Source organism: Jaculus jaculus, chromosome 15 (assembly GCF_020740685.1).
Source record: "Jaculus jaculus isolate mJacJac1 chromosome 15, mJacJac1.mat.Y.cur, whole genome shotgun sequence".
Taxonomy (NCBI): domain Eukaryota; kingdom Metazoa; phylum Chordata; class Mammalia; order Rodentia; family Dipodidae; genus Jaculus; species Jaculus jaculus.
Window position 1 is genome coordinate 35,289,068 of NC_059116.1, and position 13,078 is coordinate 35,302,145.

Below are 13,078 nucleotides of genomic sequence, written 5' to 3' on the forward strand. Positions count from 1 at the left end.
CTGGGAGCGCCGCGCGAGCTCAGCCGGGCGCGCTGCACATCCGGGTCCTTGCGTACGGATGGGCGCGGGCTCCGCACCCCTGGGAGACGCCCGAATCTGACACCCCGAAGTCCGAATACTCGTGCAGCCTCTGTAGGCTCCAGCCCTGCTCCAGAACGCCCTTGGGATCCCCAGTGCCATAAGAAACCGTGTGAAAACTTTTTGGCGGCCAAAAGTAGGAAATGTGACAACAACAACAAAAAAATCTACATATCCTAACCCGGGCATTGGGGCGCACGCCTATAATTCTGGGGCCTGAGACTGAAGGTTCGTTGAGTTCGAGGCCAGTCTGGGCTATAGAGTGTGTTCCAAATCAGTTTAGGCTAGAGTGAGACCCTGTCTCGTAAAAAATCCAAAAAAACATAGAAAAGACAGACGTCTTTCATTAAGGAGCTTGCTATACAGGCATGCACACCTGACTTCAAACTGCATAAATGGCTGGACCAGGGCGGGCCTGCTTGCAGCGCCAGGAGGTAGAGGTGGGATCCCTGGGTAGGCTGGCACCTGGTCCCGAATCAGTTCTCAGTTTATGTAGGACGCTATCTCAATGAGGTGAAGAGCAATTAAAGACACCCAATCTGAAAAATATTTAAAGGAGGGCGGGGTTGAAGAGATGGTTTAGCGGTTAAGGCACTTGCTGGCAAAGCCAAGGAACTCAGGTTCAATTCCCCAGGACCCACGTAAAGCCGGATGTACAAGGTGATGGATGCGCCAGGATTTCCCGTGCAGTCTCTGTCTTTTCTCTCTCTCTCAAATAAATAAGACATTTTTCAGCCTGGACCAGAGTGAGACCCTACCTCGAAAAACCAAAAAAAAAAAAAAAAAAAAATTAAATAAATAAATAAATAAATAAGACATTTTTAAAAAAATTGTAAAAACCTCAATCCAGATAAGAAATTAGGGATTTACCTTTTTTTTTTTTTTCAAGGTAGGGTCTTGCATTAGCTCTGGCTGACCTGGAATTCACTATGTAGTCTCAGGGTGGCCTCGAACTCTCTCTCGGCTATCCTACCTCTGCTTCCCAAACGCTAGGATTAAAGGTGTGCACCACCACGCCCGGCTGACCTGGAACTCTTTAGCCTAGGCTGGCCTGGAATTCACAGCAATCTTACCCTTTAGCCTCAGGAGTGCTAGGATTAAAGACCTGTGCCATCATACCCTACTTGTTTATGAGGCATGGTTGCACTTCGGCTCTGGCTGATTGGAGCCCACTGTACCACAGGCTGACCTCAAACCCATTGTGATCCTCCTACCTCTGCCTCCCCAGTGCTGGGATTAAAGGCATGAGCCACCACTCCTGGCTTTTTTTTTTTTTTTTTTTTTAATTAATTTTTTTTTTTATTTATTTAAGCAGACAAAGAGACCAGAGAATGGGCACACAAGGTCCTCCAGCCACTGTGCTTTATTTGGGTACTCTGGTCATTAGGCTTTGCAGACAAGCAATTTAGCCACTAAGTAATATCTCTAGTCTCTCCTTTTAATTTCAATTTATTTTATTATTGACAACTTTTATAATTATAGACAATAAGTCATGATAATTCCATTCCCCTCCCCACTTTCCCCTTCGCAATTCCATTTTCTGTCATATCCCCTCCCCCCTCAGTCTCTCTTACTTTGATGTCATCAATATTTCCTCCTATTATACTGGTTGGTCTTGTGTAGGTAGTGCCACCTTTTTTTTTTTTTTTTTTTTAAGGAGAGAGAATGGATGTGGCAGGGCCTCTAACCACTGCAATTGAACTTCAAACATGCGTGCCACCTTGAGCACTTGCATGAACTTGTGTGTGCATGCATCACTTTATATGTCTGGCTTACATGGGTTCTGGGGAGTTAAATCTGGGTCCTGAGGCTTCGCAGGCAAGCGCCTTAACTGCTAAGCCATCTGTCCAGCCACCCCCCACCTTTTATTGAGTGTACAATATAGATGGCATTTACCACAAGTTAAAGGGCACTACACTTTGACAATGGTGTTGTCTCCAGCCTGGTTTTCTTATATTTTTTGGTTTTTCAAGTTAGGGTCTCTAGGCCAGGCTGACCTGGAAATCACTATATATTCCCAGGGTGGCCTCAAACTTATGGTGATCCTCCTACCTCTGCCTTCCAAGTAGTGCTGGGATTAAAGGCATGTACCACCATGCCTGGCCTCTGTATCTAAATTGAGGGTAGAAAGAGTTGTTCTTGGCTCTTGCACAGATCCATTGCGTTGGTGAAGTCAAGAGTCTGAGCATCCCCAGTGACCACCAAGGAGAACCAAACACATATGCAAAGCCAAGGAGCTTTATTTTGGGCTTAAGCTCAGACTCTTTTTTTTTTAATTTTTTTTTTTTGTTTTTTAGTTTTATTTATTTATTTGAGAGCAACAGTCAGAGAAAGAGGTGGGGGGGGGATGGATGTGCCAGGGCCTCCAGCCACTGCAAACTCCAGATGCCTGCGCCCCCTTGTGCATCTGGCTAACGTGGGTCCTGGGGAATCGAGCCTTGAACCAGGGTACTGAGGCTTCAAAGGCAAGTGCGCTTAACCGCTAAGCCATCTCTCCAGCCCTTGTTTTTGTTTTTTGAGGTAGGGTCTCATTCTAGTCTAGGCTGACCTGGAACTCACTATGTAGTCTCAAGGGTGGCCTCGAACTCACAGTGATCCTGCTACCTCTGCCTCCCAAGTGCTGGGATTAAAGGCATGGGCCACCATGCCCGGCAACCTCCAGGTTCTCTTCTTTGAATTCAATGAATACAGTCCACGGGACACAGAGGATGGAGTTCAGAAAGACTATTATATACAGCTTAAGAGAAAGATAGAAGGCACAGCTCCAGGGTGGTCCCTAGAATTGGGAAAACTCCATTAAGACTGGGGTCCTTAAAAAAAAAAAAGATTTATTTTTATTTATTAATTTGAGACAGAAAGAGAGAGAATGGGTGTGCCAGGGCCTCTAGCCACTGCAAACAAACTCCAGGTGCATGTGCTACCTTGTGCATCTGGCTAACAGGAGACCTGAGAACCAAACTGGGGTCCTTAGGCTTCACAGGCATGCACCTTAACCTGTAAGCCATCTCTCCAGCCCAAGACTGGGGGGTCTTTAATGGGAATTCACTGACAGGGACCCAGCCAGCCTCCAGGCCAGGATGCCAGAGAAAGGGAACTCTTTTGATCTGGCCCCCAACAAGGTGGTGGCATAAAAGAGGCAAAGGAAGACCAGATTCCCCCTTACAGGCTCAAGGTTATGTCTTGATTTTAGCCATTCTCAGTTTACTTGCAGGGGCCCTGCTAACCCTAAATGGCCTAAAGGATGGGGGGGGGGGGAGTTCTTGCTGGGTGTGGTGGTGCACACCTTTTATCCCAGCACTCGGGAGGCATGGAGGCAGAGGAAGGAGTATCGCTGTGAGTTCAAGGCCACCTTGGGAATACATAGTGAATTCCAGATCAGCCTGGGCTAGAGTGAAACCCTACCTCAAAAAAAACCAAAACCAAAAAAAATAAAATAAAATAAAAAATCCAAAGTCTCATCTGAAACTCAAGGCAATCTTTTTATTGCTTTAGGGTTTTTCAAGATAGGGTTTCATGGGCTGGAGAGAAGGCTTAGTGGTTAGGCGCTTGCCTGTGAAGCCTGAGGACCCCGGTTCGAGGCTCAATTCCCCAGGACCCACGTAAGCCATATGCACAAGGGGGCGCACGCGTCTGGAGTTCATTTGCAGTGGCTGAAGGCCCTGGCACGCCCATTCTCTCTCTGTGTCTGCCTCTTTCTCTCTCTGTCGCTCTCAAATAAATAAATAAAAATAAATTTTAAAAAAAGATAGGGTTTCACTCTAGCCCAGGCTGACCTGTAACAGGCTAGTCTCAACCTCACAGCAATCATTTTGCTTCAGCCTCCTGAGTGCCTGGTTCAAGGTAATCTCTCTCTCTCTCTCTCTCTTTTTTTTTTTCTCCAGTGTCTCACCCTTGTCCAAGCTGACCTGAAATTCACTATATAGTTTCAGGTGGCCTCTAACTCACAGCAATCTTACTTCTCCATCCTTAGTGCTAGGATTAAAGGTATGCACTATCATGCCTCGCTTCAAGGCAATAAACTGTGAGCCTATAATATCAAAACACAAATTAAGCCAGCCTGAGTCTACATACTGAATTCCAGATCATCCTGGGCTACAGCCAGACCCTACCTCAAAAAAAAAACAAATAAAAGCCGGGCGAGGTAGCCCACACCTTTAATCCTAGCACTCAGGAGGCAGAGGTAGGAAAATCATCGTGAGTTGGAGGCCACCCTGAGACTACATAGTGAATTCCAAGTTAGCCTGCACTAGAGTGAGACCCTACCTTGAATAACCAAGTAAACAAAAAAATAAAATAAAAACTCCTCACTTCATTGGTATATAGAGTAGACATCTTCAGGTTAATTGAGATCAACTTCCAAACCAGGCACAGTTATGGAGGGAGGAATATTTATTGAAGTTTACAGATCCAGGGGAAATTCTATAGTGATACAAGTTGGCCCCCTCTTAAAGGACCAGGCAGAGGGAGAAAAAACCCGAAGCCAAACTACACAGCACACTTCAGGAACTGCAGGAGGAACTCAGGCATTTTGCATATCTTTACATTGGAATGTCAAATCCACCACCACACTTTAGGGCTGGACTACCCAGTGACACTTCAGCCAGCCAGGTGGCTGGAAATCCGAGAACTTTTAATAAACTTCTGAATCTATTGGGGTGGGGGCTATTTATTCAAACTATCACAGCATATATTCTAAAATTAGACTGACACAAAAAAAGATTAGCATGGCCCTTGTGCATGGATGAAAAACCAAAATAAATACATAAATAAAAGGGGGCCAGGCAGGGTAACGCATGCCTTTAATCCCAGGATTCTGGAGGCTAAAGTAAGGGGATTATCATGAGTTCGAGGTCAACCTAAAACTACATAGGCTAGAGCAAGACCCTTCCTCAAACACAAAAACAAAAAAAAGTTAAATACTTTCCGCACAGTAACAAGAGTAAATTTCCCCACTGCAAAAAGAAGGCACAGCAAGGATAGATTGGACTAAAAGCAAGATAGAAAACCATCAGGGCAAAACTTTGAATCCTATACCTCCATGTCCAACACTGGGACAAAGTCTCTGGGCTCCAATTCTACCCCTGCAGCCTTGACTACTTGCTTTCCAGACAGATCCACCTAAGCCAGAGCAAGCAGCTCCCCTTAGCAGCCATCTGACTGTCATGGAACCTGCAAGACCCTGAGGTCTCCACTGCAACCTACAGTTCGTCCTCCGTGCCATGGTGCCCATGCAGGGGCTGTGACCCTGCTCTGTGTTACATAGGGGCCTTCTTTAAAAACCATTCTGGAAATCCAACACTGTTTACTTCCCTGCACATATTTGGCACATACCCGAAACCAGTACCAGGTGGGCAAGGCTGCCAAAATTTGTTAATACAGGAGGGAATAAAGCAGACTTTGAAGAGCAGGAAATTCGTTCCACATTCTTCTGGCTCCCTCCTTCCAAGAGTCGGCACTCCTCAGCTCATTCCAGTGCAGAGCAGCCAGCGCATCCTCCCTGGTGATGATCTCTCAAACAACTGCCGTGCTGCTTAATCAGTCTGAAGTTTCCAACCCAAAATGTTCATTTTTTTTTTCTTCTGGGAAACACACCAGCCCATTACTTTTATATTGAATTCTGTGTATGCTCTTAGGACGCGGGCAGTGTGCAGCCAGAATATCACACACTGCCTCTAACCCAGGTGTGACTTAGTCCTTTCTTCCCTCTGAAACCTCCAAAGACGAGCCTCCACAGCCCACACTTGTCACTGCATTTAGACTTTTTTAAAAATATTTTTTAAATTTATTTATTTATTTATTTGAGAGTGACAGACATAGAGAGAAAGACAGATGGAGGGAGAGAGAGAGAATGGGCATGCCAGGGCTTCCAGCCTCTGCAAACGAACTCCAGACGCGTGCGCCCCCTTGTGCATCTGGCTAACATGGGACCTGGGGAACCGAGCCTTGAACCGGGGTCCTTAGGCTTCACAGGCAAGCGCTTAACCGCTAAGCCATCTCTCCAGCCCTGCATTTAGACTTTTCAAACTCTGACTGGAATGATCCATCAAGCTCTGCTCACAGCACTGCAAGGCTTCTCTCAGTCCAAAGTTCCAAATCCACATTCCTCCTGCAGATCAGATCCAAACAAACAAACAACAAAAAATTGTTGGTCTCTTTGCAGCAATGGTCCCTCTGCTCAGCATGAATTTTCAATTTTAGTTTGCTTCTTGTTCCAGGGACAAATTACCTGTTGTGGTCAGCTTCAAGTTGCTGGCAAAAAAGCACCCAACCAAGAGCAGCTTGTTGGAAGAAAGGGTTTATTTTGGCTTACAGACTCAAGAGGGAGCTCCATGATGGCAGGGAAAATGATGGTGTGAACAGGGGCTGGACATCACCTCCTGGCCATCTTCAGGTGAACAACAGCTGGGAGAAAGTGTGCCAAACACTGACAAGGGGAAGCTGGCCATAATACCCATAGGCTTGCTTCAATAATATCCTCCCTCCAGAAAGCTCCAATTCCCAAATCATCACCAGCTGGGGGCCCAGCATTCAGATATTCATGAGTTCATGGGGGACACCTATATCAAACTACCATAATACCCAACTAGAAGCTATAGCTGATGGGATTAAAGGGTTTATTTTGTTTTATAGTCTGAAGGGAGAGTTTCATCATGGTGGGAAAGTGTGGCCAGAGGAGGAAGCTGTCACATATCTCACATATTTGCTTGGAAGTAGTCTCCGAACTGCTATTGGGCTTGGAGCTGGACTAATACACCTCAGGCTCTGCTCCCAGGTGCATACTTCCTCCAGCAAGGCTCCACCTCCCAAATTACCACCAACTGGAGATAGAGTATGAAGCTTAAGTCATAGACACGTACGGATATGAGGGACGTTTCACATTCAAACTTCCACACCTTGAGCTGGGGAGATAGTGCAGTGTTTGCAAAACCTGACAGCTTAGGTTCAGTTTCCCAGCACTCACATGTGGCACATGCATCTGGAGTTGGTTTGTAATGGCAGAAGGCCCTGGCATGCTCAATCTCTCTATGTCTTTCTCTCCTTGCAAATAAAAAGCTGTCACTGAGTGGATAGAATATTTAGCTAACATGCATGAAGTCCTGGGTTTCAGCCCCAGCATAGTATAAATGTGGCATGATGGCATATGCCTGTTATCCCAGTACTTGGGGCGTAGAGGCAGAAGGATCAGGAGATCAAGGCCATCCTCAGCTACGTGAGTTTTAGGCCAGCCTGGCCCATATGAGGTCTTGTCTCACAAAAACACCCAGCTGGTTGCAGTGCTTCATGATTTTTTTGTTTTGTTTTGTTTTTCAAGGTAGGGTCTTGCTCTAACCCAGGCCACCTGGAATTCACTATGTAGTCTCAGGGTGGCCTTGAACTCACAGCGATCCTCCTACATCTGCCTCCCAAGTGCTGTGATTAAAGGTGTGGGCCACCATACCCAGCGCTATTATTTTCTATGAAATTTGTAAGTTTGGGGCTGGAGAGATAGCTTAATGGTTAAAGCAGTTAGTTGCCTGTGAAGCCTAAGGACCCAGGTTTGATTCCTCAGAACCCATGTAAGCCAGATGCACATGATAGCACACGCCTCTGGAGTTATTTGCACTGGTTAGAGGCCCTGGAGTATCTATTCTATTTCTCTCTCTCTCTCTCTCTCTCTCTCTCTCTCTCTCTTCCTGTAATAAATTTAAAAAAATAAATATATATATTAAAAAAGGCGAGAGTTCGAGGTCACCCTGAAACTACATAGTTAATTCCAGGTCAGCCTGGACCAGAGTGAGACCCTACCTCGAAAAACCAAAATAAATAAATAAATAAATAAATAAAAGGAAGAGGGGGGCTGGAGAGATGGCTTAGTAATTCAGTGCTTGCCTGTGAAGCCTGAGGACCCCAGTTTGAGACTCGATTCCCCAGGACCAACATTAGCCAGATGCGGAAGGGGGCACACACATCTGGAGTTCATTTACAGTGGCTGGAGGCTCTGGTGCACCCATTCTCTCTCTCTCTCTATCTGCTTTTTTCTCTCTCTGTCGCTGCCAAATAAATAAATAAAAATAAACAAAAACGTAAGAGGAGCCAGGGGTTGTGGCACACACTTTGGATCCCAGAACTTGGGAGGCAGAGGTAGGAGTGTCATCCTGAGTTTGAGGCCACCCTGAGACTACATAGTGAATTCCAGGTCAGCCTGGGTTAGTGTGTGGGTCATCTTGGGCTAGAATGAGACCCCCTTCAAAATTTTTTTTTAAAAAGCCGGGCATGCTGTTGCACGCCTTTAATCCCAGCACTCAGGAGGCAGAGATAGGATCACTGAGTTCAAGGCCACCCTGAGACTACATAGTGAATTCTGAGCTAGAGTGAGACCCTACCTCAAAAAAACAAAACAAATTAAAAGAGGGGAGGCTAGAGAGATGGCTTAGCAGTTAAGGTGCTTACCTATAAAGCCAAAGGACCCAGGTTTGATTCCCCAGGACCCATGTAAGCCAGATGCACAAGATGGCACATGTGTCTAGAGTTCATTTGCAATGGCTGGAGGCCCTGGTGCACCCGTTCTCTATCTTCCTCTCTCTCTCCCTCTCTTTGCCTCTTTCTCTCTCTCTCTCTCTCGAATACATAAATGAACATTAAAATATTTTTTTTAAAGGAAGAAATTTGTAACTTTGAGGTAATTTGTGCTGTCTGTCCCAAGGGCTTGAGAGTTTCCAGCAGGCCTACACCCTGGCCAGGATGACTGATCAGCCCCAATGGCCATTCTCACCAGTATCATTTTATTTTGTATTTATTTACATATTTCGGGGGGTGGCTGGGTGGCTGTCTGTGTGCCAAGGTCTGTGCTATTGCATCAGAGGGACTTGGGAATCAGATTTGAGCCTGATTTCCAAGCACTGAGCCATCTCCCAAAGACATTTTAATTTATTTTATGTGCACATGTATGTACATGCAGCAGGGTCTCTTGCTGCTACAATTTGCCAGAGCACAGTCGTAAGCAGAACACATGGCCTTCTGGATGAAACTACATTTCCCTGCATGCCCTTGCAGCTAACTTTGGTCACATGACCATATTCTGTCCAATGGTAGACATATCCTTCCCTGCCCTGCCTGCACTGTGATTGGGGTAATGCAATATCCTGTGCTCTTAGGACCCTGGCATTTCCCCAAGAAACACTAGAGTTATTATTATTCATTCTTTGCACATGTGTGTGTCTGACTGTGCAGGATCTCTTACCACTTTCAAATGAATGCACATGGGTTGTATTTGGTAGTTGGGGTGAATCTGGGAGGCCCCCTTTGCAAGCAAGGGCAGAACCATCTCCCTAGGGCTGGAGGGATGGTTTAGCAGTTAAGGTGTTTGCCTGCAAAGCCAAAGGACCCAGGTTCCATTCCCCAGGACCCATGTTAGCCAGATGCACAAGGGGGTGCAAGCATCTGGAGTTCATTTGCAGTGGCTGGAGGCCCTGGCACGCCCATTCTCTCTCTCTCCCTCTCTCTGTCTCTCTCTCCCTCTTTCTCTACCAAATAAATAAATAAATAAAATAAAATATTAAAAAAAGAACCATCTCTCTAGCCTCCCCACATTTAAGCCTAAAAATTTATTTTTACCTGGGCATTGTAGCATATGCCTTTAATCCCAACACTTGGGAGGCAGAGGTTGGAGGAACACATTGAGTTTGAGGCCACCATGAGACTACATAGTGAATCCTAGGTCAGGCTGAGCTAGAGCAAAACCCTACCTCAAAAACAGAAGTCGAGGGCTGGAGGGATGGCTTAGCAGTTAAGGAATTTGTATGCAAAGCCAGAGGACCCAGGTTTGATTTCCCAGGACCCACGTTAGCCAGATGTACAAGGGGACGCACACATCTGGAGTTCATTTGCAGTGGCTGGAAGCCCTGGCAGGCCCATTGTCTCTCTGTCAAATAAATAAATAAATATTAAAAATTAAAAACATACCAAAAAAAAATAATAAACAGAAGCCCAGAAGCCAGGCATGGTGGCACACGCCTTTAATCCCAGCATTTGGGAGACAGAGGTAGGAGGATTGCCAAGAATTCAAGGCCACCCTGAGACTACATAGTGAATTCTAAGTCAACCTAAGCTAAAGTAAAACCCTACCTCCAAAAACCAAAAATAAATAGGTAAATAAATAAATAAATAAAACATATATACATATATTATTTTTGAGAGAGAGAAAATAGGTGTGCCAGGACCTCCAGGCATTGCAAACAAACTCCAGATACATGATGCCTGTGCCACCCAGTGTATCTGGCTTTATGTGGGTACTGGGGAATTGAACTTGGGTCCTTAGGCTTCATAGACAAGCACTAAGCCATTTCTCCAGCCCCAAAATTTATTTTATTTTTTGTTTTATTTTCTATTTTAACATTATTATACAGCCGGGTATGGCATGCCTTTAATCCCAGCACTTGGGAGGCAGAGGTAGGTGGATCACTGTGAATTTGAGACTACCCTGAGAATACATAGTTAATTCCAGGTCAGCCTGGGCCAGAGTGAGACCCTACCTCAGAAAGCCAAACCAAAACAAACAAACAAAAATATTTTTATTAATTTATTTTATTTTATTTTTTTATTCGAGAGAGAAATAAGCAGGTAAAGAGAATGGGCATGCCGGGGCTTCCAGCCACTACAAATGAACTCCAGATGTGTGTGTCCCCTTGTGCATCTGACTTATGTGGGCCCTGAGGAATAGAACCTGGGTCTTTTGGCTTTGTAGGCAAGTGCCTTAACCACTAAGCCATCTTTCCAGCCCTATTCATTTATTTGAGAGAGAGAGAGAATTGGGCTAGGGCTTCCAGCCACTGCAAACAAAGTAGATGCATGTGCTACCTTCTGCATCTGGTTTACACAGGTACTGGGGAATCAAACTTGGGTCTTTAGTTTTTCCAGGCAAACGCCTTAACTGCTAAGATATCTCTTCAGCCCATGTTTTATTTATTTATTTATTTATTTATTTGTTTTTTTGAATAAATTTATTTATTTATTTATTTATTTGAGAGCGACAGACACAGAGAGAAAGACAGATAGAGGGAGAGAGAGAGAATGGGCGCGCCAGGGCTTCCAGCCTCTGCAAACAAACTCCAGATGCGTGCACCCCCTTGTGCATCTGGCTAACGTGGGACCTGGGGAACCGAGCCTTGAACCGGGGTCCTTAGGCTTCACAGGCAAGCGCTTAACCGTTAAGCCATCTCTCCAGCCCACCATGTTTTATTTTTGAGGTACATTCTCATTCTAGCTCAGGCTGTCCTAGAACTCTCTGTAGTCCTAGCTCACCTGGAGCTCACAGTGATCTTTCTACCTCTACCTCCAGCGTGCTGGGATTGGATTAAAGGCATGAGCCACCACATCCAATTTAAGAAGCATTTGTTTTGGGCTGGAGAGATGGCTTAGTGGTGAAAGTACTTGCCTGTGAATCCTAAAGACCCAGGTTCAATTCCCTAGAACCAATGTAAACCAGATGCACACAGTGCTGCACGCAACTTGAGTTTGTTTACAGTGGCTAGAGGCCCTGAGATGCCTATTCTCTCTCTCTAATTAAAAAAAAAAAAAAAGAAAGAAAGAAAAAATAGGCTGGAGAAAATGGCTTAGTGGTTAAGGCACTCGCCTGCAAAGCCAAATGACCGAGGTTTAATCTTCCAGGACTCATGTAAACCAGACGCACAAGAGAGACAAATGCGTTTGGTGTTTGTTTGCAGCAGCCAAAGGCCCTGGCACACACACCCATTCTCTCTAGCTGCCTATTTCTGTCTCTCAAATAAATAAAAATTTAAAAAAATAGAAAAATAAAAATAAATGTTTAAAAAATATTTTATTTACTGGGGACAGGAGGGAGTATGTGTGCACAAGGGCCTCCTGCCAAAACAGACTCTAGATGTGCCACATTGTGTATCTGGTTTTACATGGGTGCTAGAGAATTGAACTTGGACCATCAGGGTTTGCAAGCAACAGCCATTGAGCAATCTCCAGCCCTTTTTTTTTTTTTCAGCTTTTCAAGGTAGGGTCTCAAGCTACCCCAAGCTGACCTGGAATTCACTGTGTAGTCTCAAGGTGGCCTAGAACTCACAGTAATCCTCTTACCTCTGCCTCCCAAATGCTGGGATTAAAGGTGGTGTGTGCCACATGTCTGGCCTGTTTTCTTTTTTTTAGAGGTAAGGGTCTCATTCTAGCCTAGGCTGACCTGGAATTCACTATGTAGTCTCGGGGTGGCCTTGAACTCATGGCGATCTGCCTACTTCTGCCTCCCAAGTGCTGGGATTAAAGATGTGAGCCACCATGCCCGGCTCTGGCCTGTTTTGTTTTTGATGTTATACCAGATGTCTGTATGTGGCCCTGGCTGGAGTTGGATTCTTGTACTCATGGGATCCTCTTTCTGAGGCCCCCTGAGCTCCTGGGACTCCATAGGCCGGTGCCATTGCTCCCTTTTCACCTGGGACTTCATGTGAGAGGACTGTTCCAGTTACTCATGTTGCAGCACCTCCTGCTTCCTTGCTGGCATCCAAGACAATTCCAGATGCCATCTTAGAGCTAGGCCTCAACATAGTCGGTGTGGCAAGCACTCAGGGGGTTGGGTTCCATTTCTAACAACAATAATAAAAACAAAAACAAAGCCGAGTGTGGTGGCATACACCTTTAATCCTAGCACTTGGTGGGAGGCAGAGGTAGGAGGATTACCATGAGTTCAAGTCCACTCTGAGACTACATAGTGAATTCCAGGTCAGCCTAAGCTAGAGTGAGAGCCTACCTTGAAAAAAAAAAAAAAACACACACACACACATACACACACACACACAAACAACAACCAACGATCCTGGTGTGGTAGCCCAAGCTTGTAATCCAGCACTTGGTAGGCAGAGGCAGGAGGATCCTGTGAGTTCAAGAGCTCCATGAGACCATTTCAAAAAGCCCCACACTAAGCCGGGAGTGGTGGCGCACGCTTTTAATCCCAGCACTCGGGAGGCAGAGGTAGGAGGATAACCATGAGTTCGAGGCCACC